A 14,212-nucleotide genomic window follows, 5' to 3' on the forward strand; every position below is an offset into this window, starting at 1 on the left:
TTAGCGACTACCCACAAACGACACATCTTCATCTAGCAACCACTCTAGAGGAACCACTCCTTTTAAGGTACAAATAAACTTTGAAATTCCCATGTTTGAAGGGGCCAGATAGATGCAACCACAGTAGATAGATGGTTAAATCTATTGGAAGGATATTTTTCAATTTATGACTTTTCCAATAGGGAAAATATTACTTTTTCTCTCCTCAAATTTTCCCCCCATGTCAAGGACTAGTGGAAAACCTACTTTAAACAAAAGGATGAGAGGGAACCCTCATTTTCTTAGCTACACTCACTTGGAATTATTTATGAGACGCCATAAAGGAACAATATTACCCTATCAAGAGATATGAATATAAATATATAAGGTGGACCACACTGTGGTAGGGAAGGGACCAATATATCCTAGAGCTCACAAATATTTTTCATACCCTTCGCATGAAGTTGGGTATCGAGGATTTTGAGTGGCATTTGGTACTCAAGTACCACGGTTTTGTACATAATTACATTCAGGACGAGATGGAGTTCCTGGACATTTCCTCGCTTGGCGTCACCTATCGATATGTTGTCAAGATCAAGCAAATATTTAAAAAGAAGAAGCGAGGCTTTGGATCTGCAAATCCAAAGTAATGGAAATGCGCCCCCAAACCGTAAAACAAAGGACAAAGCCAAGGCAGGGTGACTCAGGACAACCTGTCAAAGCCAAAAAAAAATAACAACACCATGAAGACAAAGAATGACATAGGGAAATGGTGTGAGTTTGTTACACAATATTTTGTCACACTTCTCATCTCGTATCCCAAAGCGTCAAAATGATGAAAATTGTCAGTGTATTCACCATGAAACACATACAAAAGCATCCCTGAAGAATAGAAGAAAAGTTTCCCTGAAAGAGTTTTGAAGAAACTTGCCTAAAAACCTAATTTTTAGGATCATAATGTTTTGCATCACTGGAGACCCGTGCTGGTAACTTGTTGCACTATGTTGACCTAACGTTGCAATCATGGCTTTTGTAAGGAAAACCCACGCTGAAAATATTCAATCAGTGTTTTTTAAAGTGGAGGAGAATCTTCTCCTACTAGGAGCCTCGAGAACGACGAGCTAGTTACATGTGAATAAGGATTAGCAATATCTCCCATTCTTGGTCCTTGATCCTACTTTCATGGATCTTTCCCTTAAGTTGTAGAACCTCTCCCTCCTTTTATGGATCCTTAACTCCCTCTCCTCCTTATAAATGAGATCCCTACTATCCATCACTAGTTGGCTATTTCTTGGTTTCCTTCCTATGATGAAACTATGCCTAAATGCTTCCCATTTCGCTAAGGAGAAAGGAGTGTTTGAAGGTCTTGGCTAGGACTTGGAAACTCATCCAAAGTAGGATTCCAACATCAAGGCTTAAGTGGTTGTATGTTTCCCTTGTTTTTTATTAATAATACATTGTGTTTACTTTCCATAAATGTCTCTATCATTAATCATTTAGTGTGATACTCCTTGATCTGTCACATAGTTTATATTAGAATGAATTATGCTATGTATGCTTTTGCCATCTCTGTTTGATCTTCCTTGCAGGTATTCATCCACAATGGCATAGACAGGAATGAACTTGGAAGTGAGAAGATCAAGAATGATATCAACAGGTGTTAGCATCAGAGTGAGGTAGGTCATCTATCTTACTTTGTATTTTCTGATATAAACTAGGAAATTTTGCACATATTTGTCTAGTTTCTTGCTAGATCCTCCCATAGGACTAGAGGGATCGTTTCTATCTGCAAAAAGGATTTCCTGCAAAACAAAATGGCGACTCCATTGGGGAGCTTATAACCCTTCAAACCTCCTTTTTATTTTTTTTCTTTTTGATTAGTTTGACCAACCTTCTTATGATTTGTGATTTAGGGTCATTTTGGGTTTGAATTCTGAGTAGTACATTCTTTAGAGTGTCAAGTCTAGATATCTCTTTGGATTTCTCCTCATTATCCTACGTCTTTCTCGCTTTGCGTGCTTTTTTTCAGAAACAATCACGCTTTCAACACGGATTTTTCCCATTATAGTCGCGTTGAAGACCTTGTCAGCTATCAGCATGGGTTTTGACCATAAAAGTAGCACCAATCCACCTTATCAACGTGACTTTTGACCATAAAAGTAGCATTGATCCAAAAAATGAGATATTTTAGGGTTTTTATCAGAAAGGTCTAGCGTGCCTTGATCTCTAAAGTGTTCTTCTGCTCTGTGTGCATATAATTTTCCATTATTTTTGTTGATTTCCTATTGGTTTACAAAATCCCACCCCATCGTTTGAAGTTGTGAAAGTGGATTTTGGTTGAGCCTTTACTTATTGGCTCAGTTGAATTTATTTCTTGTTGTTTGTATGTGTGGAAGGAATATTGATTTGCTATTGATTAAAGCATTATTAGGTCTTTTGAGAATGGTCATAAAAGAAATTGCATTTTCATTTGCTTAGCTTTCTTCATCTCAAAGTTTACTTTTTGAATTGCATTGGATTACATTGCATTGAAAAGTCATTTTTGGGATTATCATTAAGCATAAATTACATTGTTTTGTGTTGAAAGCTGAAAAGTGCATTTTCATCCATTGAGAAGAAAAGTAAAAAAAAAAAAAAATCATTTTGCTTTTAGTAGGTGCACTGGAATAGTGAAAGCGAAAATTCTAGTTAGGAAGCTTTGTTTGTTGCATACCTTGGTTCTTTTCTTGTGTCAATCTCACTAAAAAATGAAACAAAGTGTCAGAGAAGAGTTCCTTTACTTGTGTCAAGCTCATTAAAAAATGAAACACAGTGTCATGAGCATAATTCCTTACTTGTGTCAAGATCGTTAAAAAATGAAACAAGGTGTCATGAGCATGGTTCTTTTCCTATGTCAAACTTGTTTAAAAAACAAACAAATCCCCTTCCAATTCGATTCTTTGATTAGATATCATAAATTCCTAGTCGATTCTTTCACTTGATCTTGTAAGTGAACCATCATTCCATCCACCTGTTAGTATCCAGTGATCTACTTAGGTGAATGAAATGAAGCTTGGGGTGCATGTTCTTTGAATTGAGTCATTATGCTGGGGCCATGCCAAATTATCTCAAGCATAGTTTATCTTTGTTTCAATATTGTGTAAAAATAAACCAAACTCAAGCATAGTTTCTCTTTGTTTCAAGCTTGTGTAAAAATGAAACCAAATCCAAGCATAATTTGTTTCCATTTCAAGCTTATGTAAAAATGAAACCAAATCCAAGCATAGTTTTTTCCCATGTTTCAAGCTTGTGAAAAAATGAAACCATCTTCAAGTATATTCAAGCATAGTTTCCGATTTTTAAGCTTGTGTAAAAATGAAACCATCCCCACTTTACCTCTCGTGATTTCCATTTTTATCAGCTTGTTTTTGCTAGATGAGCCTGCTGATCATACGCTTTCATTTGGTTGTTTTACCCTTGTTGGTGAACATCTGCAATGAATGGTATTATTAGGTAGCCTCTTAACCTTTACATGTTTTGAACAATTCCATCATGACTGGAACTAGTTTCTATCCTTTTATACCACTCATTCCTTCAGGTGGAGTCCTCTTTCAGCTCTTTTCAGACTCCAAAAATATGAAAATATTGTAGAGAAATTTTATTTTCAAACTTGTAAAAGTACATGAAATATGTCTACTCAGTATAAGTTTAAACCTTTTTTGGATTGAGATAGACTAATGTACGAAAAAGGAATACCTTGGTAACACGTGACTAAGAGTTTCAATTGAATATTGATTTCTACCTTTTTGGATTTGAGAGATTATCTACGAAAAGGGAACTCTCGAGTTTTCTTTTTGCCTCTTTTTCAAACTCTTTAAACATGAAAAAGACGTCGAGTTACCCCTCTGTCAAACTCATAAAACTGAAATGATGAAGGACTTGTCACCATGACGAGACTGAGCTATGTAGAAATTTTGAATAATTAAGTAATTATTCACAGAGATTATCCCGATTATACACTATTGTGGAATACATGCATAATACATAATATCCTCTACGTTGATCATCAATTTAGCAGCATCAAAAACAATGAAACATCAATCCCATGCACACATTAACACAGTATGTAACCTGGGGAAAGCATACAGCTGAAAACCCCACATTATCTGTATATTATAATGACAGAGAACATGTAACAATACATAGTACAATACTCCTCACAAGTACTCAGTACTATCTCCACCTGTTACACACAAAACTAGCTCAGATCTGATCAATCACAGCTCAAATCTCCTCCACTGCTTTACCTGCCTCCACTGCGCAATCATGCAAGAGAATCAATCACTCTATGAAATCGAATTCCTTTGGTTATACTATGCAAGCCTCATGGGCGATCTCCATCCATGCATGTGAAAATCTCATGCACAACTATAGTCACAACTGATAGCAATCTCAACCTCTAACACCTGTCTCCACTAAACTGTACATGCACTGAGTTAACTGATGTATTCTTCAGTTGCTTTATGAGTTAATAATTAGTGAATTAATTAATAATTTAATTCACACAACTCATCACTAGAGTATTCTTTAGTTAGACTAAGATACAACTAGTTTAACCAAGTCAAACTGAACACAACTCCATCAACTCCACAATCAACTCCACCAAACTCAACCACATGAATTTTAACTGAAGTCCTGCATGCAATAGCTCAATTGACCCACAAGAAAAGCGTATTTCCTTATGACAACTGCATGTGCCACATCTGTAGCTCAAACTGAAGTGCTCCAAGAGGATAAGATAATGTTTATAGTCCAAATATTATTATGAGACAATAATATTTGACTGTTCTATTTTTAGCCTGGCAGTCTAAAAATAGAAACCTACCCATATGTCTAAAAATAGAAGTCCATCTATTTTTACCAACATGACCAATCATCCACAAATAGCATCCTGCAACTCATAGACCATGATCCATATGTCTAAAAATAGACATAGTCTAAAAATAGACTTTGCGCCAAAAATAGCCTGCGGGCCCACTTAGTGAAGGCGACTTCTTTCCACTAAGCTCCATCATCTTGTTGCATTCTCAACACTCCCTCTCAACAAGATATGGATTATCAGCAACCCCTATCCTGCCTCGGTGGTATTCAAATTTGCTCCTGGTGAGTGCCTTCGTCAAGATATCAGCATCTTGATCCTCTGTTGGAATGTATGAAAGTAACATGACTCTCCGTTGCACACAATCTCTGATATGATGGTACCTGATGTCAATGTGCTTAGATCTATCATGAAATACTAGATTAGCTGAGAGTTTAATGCAACTCTGGTTATCACAGTAAATCACAGTAGGCTCCAAGTGAGAACCAAACAACCCGACCAGGATCTTCCTCATCCATATAGCCTTGCATGCAGCCAAACTTGCTGCCATATACTCGGCCTCTGTTGAACTGAGTGCCACGGATCTCTGCTTCCTGTTGTACCAAGAAACTTTTGTCGACCCGATACTGAAGACCCCTCCTGATGTGCTCTTTCTGTCCGTTGGGCTCCCTGCCCAATCTGCATCCGTGAAGCCACATAGCTTCACCTCATCCTCCTGTCTGTACCACAATCCATATCCCGATGTGCCTCTCAAATAACGCAATACATGCTTGCCTGCCTTCCAGAAGAGTTTGGTTGGCTTAACCATAGCTTGTGAAAGTTGGTTAACAGCATAGCATATATCGGGTCGTGTATTGACCATATACATAAGCGACCCCACCAACTGTCGATAGACAGTGGCATCCACTACCTCCGCTGAAGTAGCATCCTCCTTCCTCTAACCTCCAGGAAGAGGAGTATCAACAGGATTGCAGCCATGCATGTTGAACTTCTCCAGTATCTCTCAAGCATACTTACCCTGAGAAACAAATAGTCCATCACTGCGCTGCCAAATTTCCAATCCCAGGAAATAATGAAGGAGGCCCAAGTCCTTCATCTCAAACTCCTTAGCAAGATCATCCTTGCATGAAAGTATCAATAGCTCATCACCTATTAGAATCAAATCATCTACATAAAGTACAATGATAAGCAACTTACCCTCCACCACAATCTGGTATAGGTTAGGATCCGCCTCACTCTTGGAGAATCCAAGTCCATTGAAATAACTGTCTATCTATGTGTACCAAGCACGTGGTGCTTGTTTCAACCCATACAATGCTCTCTTGAGCCTGCACACATGCGACTCGCTGCTGAAGATCTCGAAACCTTCGAGCTGCTCAATGTACACCTCCTCCTCAAGGACTCCGTTGAGGAACGTAGTCTTCACATCCATCTGATGAATGTGCTACCCCATCTGCGTTGAGAGAGCAAGAATCGTCCATATGGAAGAATACCTTGTGACAGGTGCAAAGGTCTCCTCATAATCGATCTCCTCTATCTGTGAAAAGCCTCGGCCAACAAATCTTGCCTTGTACTTCTCCACACTCCCGTCAGCTGCCTGCTTAACTTTGTAGATCCATCTCGAACCCACCACTGATTTCCCTTCCGGTCTTGGGACAATCTCCCATGCACTGTTTCTAACAATCGAATCATACTCTTCCACCATGGCATCTACCCATGCGGGATCCTCCACAGCTTCCTTGAAAGAGGATGGCTCAGTCACAACACATTTGCTCACAAGAGCCATGTATCTAGTGTACTAATCAGGTGACTGTCTCTGTCTACGTTGAGCTGTAGGTGGTCCTACAACCTTCTCTGCATCTTGAGCTAGTCGCTCAGCTTCTGTCAAGCGCTTTCGCCCTCTGATGGTTGGCGTTGCATGAGTGGTCTCTTCCACTCCATGAACTTCGTCCTGTGGCTGATCCACGTCCTGAAGCTCATCCTTAGGAACTAATAGCTCCTCATCTGCATGCAAGTGTGGCTCCCTCTCAAGCGAACACTTCATGGCTTTCTCCTCCTGAAATTTTATATCTCGTCGCACAACAATCTTGCCACTGTCTGGAAAATACACACGATATTTGTGGGGCGTATCAGTGTACCCCACAAATATCCCAACCTCTGTGGTCAGCTCCAAATTATTCCTGGAATCCTTCGTCACATGCATGTAAATGTTAGCACCAAAAATCCTCAAATGAGAAAGATCAGGCTTCTTACCAGAATAAGCCTCCTCGGGTGTACTCATGCCAAGTATCCTGTGAGGACAACGGTTTTGCACATATACTGCAGTATTGCATGCTTCTGCCCACAAGTGAAGGGGTAGGCCCTGATCATGCAACATCGCCGTGCAGCACCCACGATTGTTCTGTTCTTCCGCTCAGCAATCCCGTTCTGTTGTGGGTTATGGGGAGCTATGAGCTCTCTTCGAATCCCTTCTGCACTGCAGAAATCCTTGAACTCGCCAGAGATGTATTCACCACAATTATCACTCCTAAGAGCCTTCACCTTCTTCCCCGACTCCTTGACCAGTGCTTTGAACTCACAGAACTTAGAGTATGTCTCGCTCTTCTTCTGCATGAAGAAGATCCAGCACTTTCGAGAGAAATCATCAACATAGATCACATAATACCTGTGTTTTGTTGTCGAAGCTACTGAGAAAGGTCCACACACGTCTGTGTGAATTCTCTCAAGGATCGTCGTGGCGCGACTATCCTTCTCGTGAAAGGTGGCTTTCACAAACTTTCCTAAAGTACACCCCTTGCACTGATCTGACTATGCAAGAGTGCTTTTAGGAAGCCCAGTACTGATCTATTGCAGTATCTTCAAGGCTCCATGGTGAAGGTGACCTAATCTCCTATGCCACAGCTCGCCATCATCCCGGCTCACCAATCCTTCTGCCTTGCATGCCATTGATGTGCAGCCATCTACATGCAACTGATAAAGGTTCCTGACTCGAACCCCTATCTTCCAGGTTTCTCCAGTTGTCTTACTGCGCAGGAAGGCCTTTCCCTCGCTGAAAACAACATCATATCCCTTGTCTTCTAACATCGCCATAGAGATAAGATTCTTCTTCAATCCTGGAACATGCATCACTTCCTTCAATACGAAGGGTTTACCAGACTCCCTCTCAAAGGAAATGGTACCGATACCAGTCGCACTGTATCTACCATCATCGCCCATCTCGATGTGCACTCCAAGATCTTTCTCCTCCAGATCAGAAAACAAATCTCGATCTCCTGTCATGTGAAAAGACGCACCACTGTCCAAGAACCATACCGATCCCATCACACTTGAAACCAAGCATGCGATCAATGAAAAATCAAGCTCAAACTGTGAGGCTAGAGCCTCTCCTGCTGCAAATCCAGCAGCTTGCTTGTTCTTCTTCTTCTGTGAACAATTAGTGGCATAGTGTCAGTGCTGGTGATAGTGAAAGCACTTCACCTTGGACATATCCTGCTTCTTGCCTTTCGCACCGGAATGAGAAGCTTTCTTGTTCTTCCCCTTCTTTGCTTTGGCAGCCAAAGTGCAATTTTCTTCATCAGGTGCCTTTGATGAAGATCTGTCCCTGGTATTCCACCTGATCTCCTCCTGCACAAGATCTGACCAAAGTCTCTCCCATCCTGGCAATTTCTCCTGACCATTGACAGAGTCCTAATAGGAATGCCAACTCTTCAGAAGACTAAGGAGAGCCAAGCTCACCAAGTCCTCATCATCGACAGTCACCCCCACACTTCCCAGCTCATCCCGGCATTGAGTGAACTTCATGAGATACTTGGGCATACTGTCTCCCTTCTCGCATTTAATGTTTTTGAGTTTATCCTTGAGCGCTAGCTTCCTCTGATCGCTCTTGCTTTAGAATAGATCTGTCAACGCTTTCCACATCAAGTATGGAGAAGCCTTTCCATGCAGGCTGGACACAATGTGATCCTTCACGCCCTCCAACAGAATCCTTCGACACTTTGTTGTCTTCTTTTGCCAAGCATCAACTTGCGCAGTATCAGTAGGCTTTGGGACCTCAGCCTCTATGAAATCCTTCAGCCCATTATCATCTAACACCGCCTCCATCCTGTCCTTCCATGCAATATAGTTCGAGCTGCCCTCAAGAGCATACTCCAATCACAATCTGTTGAAAGACATTGCCACGTTGATACCAAGAAAACACTACTGCAAATTCGAATTCCACCAACTCAAAACTCAACCGCTTCTGATCTAAAATTCGTGAGAACAAAGTATTTCTCGTACGGAGATTGACTGTATGGGCTTTTACCGGATATCTCACCTTCCAAAGGAAGGGTGAATCCAGAGGCTACCTGGCCCGATTATGGACTTTGCCTGAAGAAATAAAATGTAAACACTTTCTGAATAATAGATCTGATGATCAACAGCTCTGATACCATGTAGAAATTTTGAATAATTAAGTACTTATTCACAGAGATTATCTTGATTATACACTATTGTGGAATACATGCACAATACATAATCTCCTCTACGTTGATCATCAATTTAGCAGCATCAAAAACAATGATACATCAATCGCATGCACACATTAACATAGTATGTAACCCGGGGAAAGCATACAGCTGAAAACCCCACACTATCTATATATTATAATGATAGATAACATGTAACAATACATAGTACAATACTCCTCACAAGTACTCAGTACTATCTCCACCTGTTACACACAAAACTAGCTCAGATCAGGATCAATCACAACTCAAATCTCCTCCACTGCTTTGCCTGCCTCCACTGTGCAATCCTGCAAGAGAATCAATCAATCTATGAAATCGAACTCCTTTGGTTATACTATGCAAGCCTCATGGGCAATCTCCATCCATGCATGTGCAAATCTCATGCACAACTATAGTCACAACTGATAGCAATCTCAACCTCTAACGCCTGTCTCCACTAAACTGTACATGCACTGAGTTAACTGATGTATTCTTCAGTTTCTTTATGAGTTAATAATTAGTGAATTAATTAATAATTTAATTCACACAACTCATCACTAGAGTATTCTTTAGTTAGACTAAAATACAACTAGTTTAACCAAGTCAAACTGAACACAACTCCATCAACTCCACAATCAACTCCACCAAACTCAACCACATGAGTTCTAACTAAAGTCCTGCATGCAATAGCTCAACTAACCCACAAGAAACGCGTATTTCCTTCTTACAGCTGCATGTGCCACATCTGTAGCTCAAACTAAAGTGCTCCAAGAGGATAAGATAATGTTTATAGTCCAAATATTATTATGAGACAATAATATTTGATTGTTCTATTTTTAGCCTGGCAGTCTCAAAATAGAAACCTGCCCATATGTCTAAAAATAGAAATCCATCTATTTTTACCAACATGACCAATCATCCACAAATAACATCATGCAACTCATAGACCATGATCCATATGTCTAAAAATAGACATAGTCTAAAAATAGACTTTGCGCAAAAAATAGCCTGCGGGCCCACTTAGTGAAGGCGACTTCTTTCCACTAAGCTCCATCATCTTGTTGCATTCTCAACAAGCTACTCCTTCTTAGGGCTCATTAAAAATACTAGGATGGATCCATCTAAAGGATTAACTTATACAGCAAGCATATGGTATCCTCTTCAATCTTGAGATAAAAAATAACTAGGTACTCGCTAGAAATAGTGGGGAAAAATGGAAGTAAACATGTCCTGTATTTTGTATAAAGGCAGCATGTTGCTCTTGAACATGACACTTATCTATTTCTCATGTCGGGTTTGGGTTATCCTCACTTCATCACTTGCCTTCCTAGGTTTTAGGAATCCATTTACCTCTCATCTGATTACAAAAGGTGTTTTTCGTCCTCTTTTATTTTGTAAGCCAAAAAAATAGAAGAAAATATTCTATATGCACATTTAGATTCTCATAGTTCAGTCAAGCAACTAAAGTTCCTCTCCTTATCAGTCGAGCCCCGTTGCCGGTCCTTAATAGTCGAGCGTTCGTTACCTCACCCTGCATCCAAGTCCTAAGACAATCTCGTGCACCTAACCTCCAATCCCGCAATCCTATCCCTGTACTTATAGAGCTCTTGATGAAGCCTGGCTAGCTCCTCGTCACTCACTATGGGAACAGATGTGCTAGGACCCTCTCTAGCTTGCATCGGCTTTACTGTACAGACTATGGCTTTCTCTAGTGCTAGTACCGGAATCTCGTAGGGCAATTCTAGAAGACTAAGACGTGAACTCACTTAAGAAAGATCTTACTCCTTTAGGCAGATAATAAGGCGAGATATGCTTGCTCCCGCACCAAGGTAAGGTCCACCTGTAAATGAAAGAGGAGGTTGGATCAGTGCCTTACTCAATGTCAGTTTAAGCAGCGGGTAGTCTCTGAAAGCGACGAACCAAGTGATATCCGTATTAAGCTCTAAATACTTCCAAAGGTCCACTTTAGAATGCCTTAAGCCTACGCCCAGGTCACTTAGCCCGTAGATACTTGCCAGAGACTTACCATAGCCTCCTCAGTCCCCTCTGGCTGCACCTTCCCGGTTAACAACTTCAAGTAAGTCCCCACACCTTCAAGCAAGTTCCACTTCAAACCTTCAAGTCCCTTAAATGAACACATTCAAGCCTTCCTTCCCTGAAATGCCTGTAGAAATGAATGAATGATTGTTTCCTGTGCTTGGGGAGAATAGATTGGATCAGATGAGACACGGGCCAAACATCCAGATATCCGAGAAAGCATTATTCCCTCACCCACAAACTAATAAACTCAACTACCGGGGTGAAACTAGAAACTATCTAGCTACCAGCTTCATTCAACTGGTGGGAAAAGAACAACTGTTGGGGGCGCAACGTGAGCTATGTGCTTTGTTCCAGCTACCTCTCCCGTGGATGCTGCCTTTGCTACTTGGTAAACTACAATGGGATCTGTTGCTTATTCTTTAGTGGGAACTGGAATTGGAATAGGCTCTGGGGCTTTACCTTATGTGATGAACAAGCGGGCTACTTTACAAGTGAATAATTGACCGTGTCATGATCCAAGCACATCACTAAATCTAACTCAATGCCTAGTGGTAGGCGCGTCGCGTATGGGGTAGGAACATGGGATGCGCAGGTGCGCTTTTATACAAAATACGCTTAGAAGAAATTCTCCCATGAATCCTCTATCTACCAAAAAGGAATTATGGAAGAAAAGGTTTTGTTATCTGTCTGAATGGTATTTAGAACCTTCGATTGCCAAAACAATTATGAAGGAATTGACCATACTTCCCCATATTTTGGGTTGCTTGGCCCTATTCTCACCATGACCTCTAATCCTATGTTGAGCAAATGATACCAAAGTTCGAAGTCGTGTCACCGATATGTTCAAGAGAAGTCCCATCTGCATTTCAAATCACTTATACCATGTTTGAATTTTCTACAACAATCTTGAATCACTCTTACCAGCATTGCTAAATCCTATGTTTCATGTCAATGATGTGGGTAACATTATGGCCCTCCTTCGACAGGTCACTTCCTGTCAACTACAACTAATTATCTACGAAGATGGTCTTGAAACTCCCTATCAGTCCCTTGGAGCTTGCATGCCTCAATGGTAGGTTCTTCATATTCGACGATAATTTCACATCATTGGCCTTTGATCGGATGATTGTGAGAGTGTTTGACTTCAACTTCCTTGTTCACACTCGTTAATTGTGTTGTTGTACCTTGAGAGCCATTGTAATTATTGGTGGTTTCTCTCGTTCCTGGTAACGGTTCACATCATTGACTAATAATCAGGTGGTTTTCTACCATGTTTGACTCCAACACATCTATTGACATGGTGGAATTCATACTTTGGTTTCGTCGAGACAAAGATGAAGACCCTGGGTTTTTTCTGATAAATCCATGTTGTGTGGAGATATTATCTATTCATGCTTGTACACATTATTCCTTCTATACAGATGGTTGCCTCCATAACTTGCATCCATACATATGATCCTTTCTATTCGGATGGTTGCGTCCATGCCATGGATCCATACACATGATCCCTTTTCTTTGGATGACTACGTCCATTTCATGGATTCATCTATTATTAGATGCCTATTCAAAGATGTATTATTAAGCATAATTACAACAGAGATGTCATATTTATTGTACCATGCTTGATTTTCAGGTCTCCTGACGGTGTTTCTTTGGGTCCTTGCCTTGACTTATAAATCATTTTACCCATCACTTCTTGTTCTTCCTTCACACTTACCATCTCGTATCCTAAAGCGTCAAAATGATGAAAGATGTCAGTGTATTCACCATGAAACATATACAGAAGCATCCATGAAGAACAAAAGAAAGGTTTCCCTGAAAGAGTTTGCACATATTTGTATAGTTTGTTGCCAGATCCTCCCATTGGACTAGAGGGATCATTTATGTACGCAAAAAGTATTGCCTTCTCAACATAGTTCCATAATATCCCCACTCACAACACAAGTGAGTGTTGAGCTAAGCAATCATTGGTGGTCGCATTGAAGGTTTTTGCATTAGATGCATGTTTGGACTCTGAGTCAGAAATCGATAAGGCGAATAACAAAGGGAAGTAGATTATTGGTCCATAGACCAGTGCCATTCTTTCCAACACCAAGATCTAGAATATTGAGCCTAGAGATCCAAAGGAGGGGGAACGACTCTTTCACTCACATATGTGGGTGAAGGATTCTTCGTTGTAGTTCATTATGGAAAGCAGAAGCCAAAATAACTTAATTTTAGCAGAGGTCATGAAGCGGTTGGGCCTACTGACCACAACAAACCTATGATCGTACAACATTGGGTGGCTTCACCAAGGACGAGATCTTTGTGTCAACCAGCAGTGCCTCCTTTCCTACAGCATTAAGCCTGTTAGCACTCTATAATTTCCCTAGGCAGAGGAGAGAAATTCATAGGTAACAACAAACCACTTTTAGGCTAGAATATAGCCATTCTAGCCTTGGAGAGGGCTCTCTCACTTAGGTTGTTCAACTACTATGATATTAGGCTAGATATAGTGTTGAATAAGGTGTGATGTTCAAAGGATTTCTAGTAAGAAAGGAGACAGATCCATTGGGCATGGAGTCATGTCAAATCAATTATTTGTCAAGTGATATGATGAAGAGAGAAAGGGTTTTTCCAAAGGGGAAAGGTAGGCAATATTGGTGATGAAATCAAGTTAAATCATTGTAGGACAGTGAGTTTAATAAAGGTGGAAACAACACATAGATAATCAAAATTGTAGATGAATTCCAAATGTTGCTTTAAGAGGAAAACATAGATCACTTGGTAAAACTAAATCAGACCATCATTTAGATGAATTCTAAGTTAAACATCTGGTTCTTCCAAGCATGAAGACATACATTCAAGA

Source organism: Pinus tabuliformis, chromosome Q, assembly GCF_031772625.1.
Source record: "Pinus tabuliformis cultivar Carrire ecotype Pingquan chromosome Q, CPIR1, whole genome shotgun sequence".
NCBI classification, from domain to species: domain Eukaryota; kingdom Viridiplantae; phylum Streptophyta; class Pinopsida; order Pinales; family Pinaceae; genus Pinus; species Pinus tabuliformis.